The sequence below is a fragment of the Castor canadensis genome, chromosome 1 (genome assembly GCF_047511655.1).
Source record: "Castor canadensis chromosome 1, mCasCan1.hap1v2, whole genome shotgun sequence".
Taxonomy (NCBI): Eukaryota; Metazoa; Chordata; class Mammalia; order Rodentia; family Castoridae; genus Castor; species Castor canadensis.
The window spans coordinates 137626760-137634299 of record NC_133386.1 but is presented as its reverse complement, the minus strand read 5'-3'; positions in this window follow the sequence as shown (position 1 = coordinate 137634299).

Here is a 7540-nt window from a genome sequence, read left to right as displayed (position 1 = left end):
TCCCTTCAGCAATTTCCCTGCCATTCTTTTCCCTTCAGTAATTCTTCTCCCTTCCAAAAGCTTCCCACACCAAAAATCCAAAGCCCAAAAAACCTCCAAAGCAAAAGCCCAAAGTAAAAACCAAAGGCAAAAAGCAAAAAGCCCAAGGCAGAAAGCAAAAGCCCCCGGCCCTCCTTCAGTGGGCAGCAAACAGGGTGGCCCTCCTTCAGTAGGCTTTTCATAATCTACTCTCCACAGTCTCCCATCAGAAGGTGAAGACTATTTCTCTTCCCCTTCAGTCCGAACTGGCCTTGTGACACTTTTGGACAATGGAATACAGTAGGAAGGATGGCATGAGTTCTATGCTGTAAGGATGGCATGTGTTTTGAGGTTCTTTCTCTTGAAATCACTTTTGTGAGCAAGACTGAGCTAGCCTGCTAGAGGACAAGAGGCTGCATGGAACAGAGATAAGCCATCCCAGTGGAGGATATTCCATACCATCCAGCACCCAGCTGATCTGGCAGCAACCTCAGACTCAAGAATGATCCCAACCAAGACTAGAAGAACTTACCTTTTTTTTTTTTTCCTTTTTCTTTTATTATTCATATGTGCATACAAGGCTTGGTTCATTTCTCCCCCCTGCCCCCACCCCCTCCCTTACCACCCACTCCGCCCCCTCCCTCTCCCCCCCAATACCCAGCAGAAACTATTTTGCCCTTATTTCTAATTTTGTTGTAGAGAGAGTATAAGCAATAATAGGAAGGAACAAGAGTTTTTGATGGTTGAGATAAGGATAGCTATACAGGGCATTGACTCACATTGATTTCCTGTGCGTGGGTGTTACCTTCTAGGTTAATTCTTTTTGATCTAACCTTTTCTCTAGTTCCTGGTCCCCTTTTCCTATTGGCCTCAGTTGCTTTAAGGTATCTGCTTTAGTTTCTCTACGTTAAGGGCAACAAATGCTAGCTAGTTTTTTAGGTGTCTTACCTATCCTCACCCCTCCCTTGTGTGCTCTCGCTTTTATCATGTGCTCATAGTCCAATCCCCTTGTTGTGTTTGCCCTTGATCTAATGTCCACATATGAGGGAGAACATATGATTTTTGGTTTTTTGAGCCAGGCTAACCTCACTCAGAATGATGTTCTCCAATTCCATCCATTTACCAGAGAATGATAACATTTTGTTCTAGAAGAACTTACCTTGAGCTCAGTACAAATTGTTGACTTGTAGAATGTTCTGTGTTGTTTTTTTTAAATCTTTTCATCCTAAGTTGTAAATTTAAAAAGAGTAAGTGTTGGAATCTTAAAAGGCTAAGGCTTTCTCTTTTCTCTAAACTCATTTTTATGGTTTTAAATACTTCTATATGTTGATAACTTCCAACTTTATATCTCTAGTTCAGGCTTCTCTTCCAAGCTCTAGTTTCGTCTTTTCATTGCCTACTTGACATCTGCACTTGGATATCTCTTGGGTATCTCTAATATAACATGTTTATAACTTGATGATTTAGTCCATTCCTCTGTGGTGACCAGTCTACACAATGGCCCCAGTGACCCTCACCTCCTGGTGTTCACACTCTACATATAGTCTCTCACACAGTAGTGTGGGAGTGTGTGACTTTCAAGTCAAGGTCATAAAAGACACTATGGCTTGTGCCTTGCTTCTTTGGGTCACTCACTCTGGAGGAAGCCTGCTTCTCTATAAGCTAAGGAGAGGCCCATGGGCTGAGGAACTGAGGCTCTTGCCACAGCAATGTATGTGAGATGTTTGGGAGCTGATCCTCCAGCCCCAATCACACCTTCAGATGATTATAGCCCCTGATAACTGTTAGGGTGAATAGTAAGGTCAGCCATGTTAGGACTAGATCCCCCTCCTCATAGCAAGTGGCTTATTGGAAACTCCCCACCTGACCCCAAACACTGACAAAGGGACAGTTGTTAACCTTTATCTCTGGGTGGGCACCAAGGACAGTTGAGCAGATGAGTGATCAAACCACAACTTACCTTCTTTAGTTGCCTAGCAATAGCATTCCTCAGTGACTCACAAGAAAATGTTCCTACCCAGTGACCTTTCCAGTACTTTTCCACCAGCTTCCTCTATTACTCCCCAAAGCCTGTACATGGCAGTGGGCTCTAGCTCTCTTGCTGGAAACGCCCTCAGCAGGCTCTCTTTCCCAATAAAACCTGTGCTGTTGAGCTGCCTCCTGACTTTCCTTCCGTGCTTCTCTTCAGTCTAACACTGACATCTGACTGCAATCATAAGAGATCCTGAGCAAGAACCACCAGCTAAGCTGCACCCATATTCCTAATCCAGAAACACCCAGGGCTTCCAGGTGCACACAATGGCTTTTGAGAAGAGGCCTTATGAGGCTCTCCACAGAGTTGCTGGCTTCATCTAGAGCAAATGATCAGAGAAAAGCAACTATAACCTCATCTTGGAAGTGGCATGCTACTAGTTCTTCCTTGTAGGGATCTTTGGGGGCCATCTTGAAGGCTGGCTATCACATTGCTCAGAGTCTTATAGGTAGTAATTGGTGTGTGTTGGGGAGGAGGCAGGATTTGAACCTAGGCTCTGACATCACAACCTGTGTTCTTAACCACTACAGGGTAAAGAAAGAAAAGGGGGTGGGTTTTATATGCAATCTACAATAAAACTCCACAATAACTGAATTCACTTCACAACTACAGCTGTACCTCAAGTCCTGGCTGGGTTGAAGTAGTGGGCGAGGCACAGTGGGCAAATCAGATAATTGCAACTCTGGAAATGACAAACTGAGGAATGACGCCTCAGCATCCCCAGTTTTCTCCTGCGTCATTAAGACACCACCAAAGGTATATCGACTAGCCAATCAGGTCCCAGAATCCTTGCTGCCATCCCAGAGGCCCAGCCAGGAATTGCTTCTAGGTGGTACTAATCCAGTCAGAACTAGATCCATCTGAATAGTACAACCTTTCAAAACTCAAGCTTCCATAACTTAGTTATATTCTATTGTTCCAATCAAAGAATCTTTACCTCCATCCATTCTTTTGTTTCACCTACTTAAGAAGCAAAATTGGCAATACCAGGTGCTAAGCTCAGCATGGGGGCAGGGAAAGAAGAGAGAAGAAATAGTGAACGATGACTTATTGTGACAACACACAATTGTGTGGGGTGGGCGTCGGTGGTGAGAAAGACAAGAAGCTTAGGTCTGGATAGTTGAGGTTTGACGTGCCCATGGGATATCCAGGTAGGCTTGACTTGTGAGCCGTGGATGTGTGGGTTGAAACTTGGAAAGGAAGAATGGCCTAAAAGATATAGATCTGGTGGTCGTTAGCCTCAGAGTGATAGTTATAATTTGGAATTTCACCCAGAAAGAGTGTGTACAATTAGAAATGCCATTAGTTGAGACTGGAAACCTGTTCTCCAGTCTCCTCAGAGTGCTGTGTCCTGCTTTCTTTGTGCTCTCTCCTGACTCTGCCACACCTCCCCATCTCTCTGCCTTCCAAACATCTGCTCTACTGAACGAATCCCCTCTAGTTCCTGTTCTTCTGTCCTCCTGCACTTTATACTTATAGTTAACTCCATTAGCGCACTTCTGTTACACTTGTGTTTTTGTCTTGTTGAAGATGTGGATTACATGTTAACTTTTTATTCACTGTACTGCTCCTAGTAGGTTAGTATTTTTTTTTGGAGGAGGGAGGAAGGCATCAGCCCCAGATTTGCCACTGTTCCTCTGTGACCTCTGGGCCACAGTGTCCTGTACAGAAGTAGGGAGGGCCCCAACTGGCAGGAAGACTAAGATTCATTGAATGAATTGTAAGCAGGACAGATCAAGGGAAATGAGGCACGGGAAACAGTAGCAAAGAATACAGAGATAAACACTGTTTTAAAATGGCTTGATTAAAAGCATGCAGGCAGTGTTTTCTTTGCTTTAAATTTCACACTCCCTCAACAAGTTACAACATTTAGTAAAAAAGAAAAAAAGGGGGTGAGGGGAGCTCTCTCCCTCTGACCTTGCCCACTTGCCCAAAATAATTACTGCACTCTCAGAACTGAGCAAAGATATCTTAAAGATAGTAATCTCAGGGGGAAAAACTCTTGAGGAAAATGACTCCTCTGGGCACAAAAAGTGTCTAACAAAGACAAATATTTAGCACAAGTATGGACACCTGTCTTGGAGGGAGCATCTGGAAGGACTCATCCTCTGTTTAAAGGGATGTTCAAAATCTATGGTGTAGTGATCCAAATTTAATGAGCGGGCCAACCTTGAAATCTTTGGGCCCAATTAATGAGACAGTGTAGCAGCAAAAGCAACAATTATACCAGTTGTCAGAACAAAGAGAAGCATTTTCCCTAAGGTAAATTCAAGCCAAACCCCCAACCTACTTTTTCACTATAAATGTCCTTGAAGTTAAAACACTCATTGCACCTGTTACCAGATGTGTCCTTCCGCATGTCTGGGTTGTGTACTATGCTTCTATCTTTCCTTTGCTTTGCTTTACTAATAAACTTTCTTGGTCTCTACCTTGATGTGTCCTAAAATTCTTTTTTGTGACAACATCACAAACTAGGTACCCAATGGCCAAGGCCAAGGTCTCCTCCCTTTTGGAGACCTCCTCCCTGGAGCTGGGGAGGAAGCAGTCAAGTGGGAAGAAGGTGGCTTGGGTTCATCAGGAATCCACTATGTGGACTCAAGTGGATCCAGCCTGACCCAACTAGAGAGAAATGTTGGGATTTAATTTGGGTTTCTACCCAGATTCTCAGCTCCTTTCCCACCAGGGAGAAGCATTCATGTGTGGGAAGAGCAGACAACTGGAAAAAGGCTCCTCAGATCCAATTGTACCTTTTTTTCTGCTCTAACTCCCTGCCACAGGGAGTCAGTCTCATCTGCAGATTCTCCATGTAGACTCAGGTTATCAGAACCTAGGCTGGAAACTGAATAGCAAATGTCAGGGCCTCCTGCTTTCCACTCCACACTCAGACACTTATTACCTCCACTGGACTTTATTTGCATACATGTGTTTCTCTACAATACTTTACCCACCAACTACTTGCTTTTAAAAACTCAGCTCAGGGACTGGGGTGTGGCTTAGTGGTAGAGCACTTGCCTAGTATGTAGAAGGCTCCAGCACTGGAAATGAAAAAACAACAAAAAATCAACCTACCACCCCCAACTGAAAACACAACTTCATTCAAATTCTACTTCAGTTCAACCTTTTTCTTTATTTTTTACTTATCATCTGCTAAGGGCTCATTATATGCTTTGGCTCAGAAGTAAGAGCTTTAATATTAGCTCTTACTTCTGGAACTTCTGATGAGTCTGTCAAAAAATAATTATACTGGGTGCTAAGCCAGCATATGTTTTTAGTCATTTCAGTTTTGATAGCAAATTTATGAACTACACAGTATTTAAGATAATAAAAATTACATGGAAACTCATTCCTAGGAAGAGATCTGTTTATTACTGATAATACTTCATTTGGCTAAAACTACAAGGAATCCACACACAAATACATAAAGTGCAAATTCTCACAGGCAGTACGTATAATACACCCTGGTATTTTTATAGGGAAAAATAAGACGTTGACAGAAACTATTAAAACAAAGACGCAACTTTGAACTACTACTACATACTTAGTCAGAAAAATAATTCATTCTTAACTGTATATAAATTTACCTGGCATATTCAGTAATGTATGGCAAGAACTCATTATAGCCTGTAATAAGGTCTCACCACATACACATGCAGACTGTTGCCTGAGGGGCTCCTGACAGACACATAATGACATAATACTGGACAAAAATACAGCAAATCCTATCAAATTAATTGCAACTCACTTGGAAGGTCGTGCTAGTAGATTCAAAATGGCATTCAGACTACATAGACACTTTCTCCATCTTCTTGGCTACCATCTTGCTTTTCATGTAAAATACTAAGCATTATACTCAATTTCCATGCAGAAAGATGCTCTGCTCTTTCCAGAGAAACTGAGTATTTAAGTATGGGTAAGCTATTTAACATAACTTCTAATAAATTTCAGCAATGGGAGTCATTTCAAAACTGAATTTAAGAATTAATTTTTTGTTTTATAAACTATTTGCTTCTTTGAAATAAAGTCCCTTAATTCTTATTATGACCAAGTAAGCACTCTATAATAGGTACTAGTTAGATGGTATAAATAACAAAAATAATAAACCATGATCCCAGCTCGCAGGGAGCTGAAAGTTAGGTGTCCTTCTTTGTACAGGAATGCCAGTGAATTAAGAAAAACAAACCAGCCAACAACTCAGCCTATATTACAAAGTTCAACATAACATAACTGTTTCAGGTCAGTTTAATTTGGTATTAATACTTTAGTTTCAAAAGGGCAGGGAATATCCTAGATATGTTCTATGTTCACATCGCCCACACTAATGATAATGTGTGTATACAGCAATTAAGTGTGAAGGTGCTGGGGGCAGAAAACTGAGAGGCCATATGATAGACATGGTGCTCCTTCCTGGCAGACCAGTTTCAGTGACGATTAGGATATCATTTTTACATTAAAACAGTTTTACTATGGATAATGCAAAATTCGCTTACAATTTTAAAGCTAGAACATGACATTTCTTATTAGTGGTAAACTTCTGATTTTGCTCTCCTCCCCATTTCCCCTTCCTTCATACTTCTGTGCTTTAGGGTTTGTTGGTGGAAAAATCTGAGAAGCAAATTCTAGATATGTCACTTTGTTCCTGTTTTGGTCACTTAATTCATTTTTGTAGGTTCTCTTTTTAAAGTACATAGTTTTGAATTAGCAAAGAGGAAAGATGGCTTGGTGAATGTAATAGTGTAATGAGTATTTGAAGATAACCAATGGTCAGCACTAATTTGGTTTCTCACTGGAACTAAGGTGAAGAGTCAGACAATGAGCCGATGTTCTTCTCTCCATTCAGACGTCCCATAGCTTATGGTAAAATGCTCTGAGAGGCAAAAGAAAAAAGATTTCTTCAAATGTGCTCTGACTTCCCAAAGTACAAGGAAACCCTATATAAAATGCTAGATTAATTGACTATTTTGGTTACCGTGACTTTCTTCATCAATTTCTAGAGTAAGCTCAGAAAACAAATGAATTGTAAAAGGCTGTAATAAATTAACATACAGTAGGAAACAGACAGACCAAAAACAGACTATGAAAATGCTTTAAAATTACTTCTTACAATGTCTTAAATATTCTGAGAATAATAACAAAAAGCTCACAAATGAATAGTTTATGTATGAATAAGTAAAGCTTTCTGAATGAATACAGGTGAGATTTCTTTTCAGTGAGGTAACAAGGTAATAACTTTTCACAGTAACAAAATGTGGAAGAGTGCCTAGGGAAAGAAGGAGGTAGAGCGATAAAGGAATAAAATTAAATGTATCCAAGCAGAATTTGGATTTTTCAAGCATTACAAATATCAATAGAAAACATTTGGAAAAAAATACTAATAGCAGCATTTCATAGAATAATTTCTCCATCAGACTCCAGCTAACATCTATGCTGATTATTTCCAGAAGAATCTGGCTTAAGAAATGGGAGATCTATTTCCTACATGCAGGTATTCCA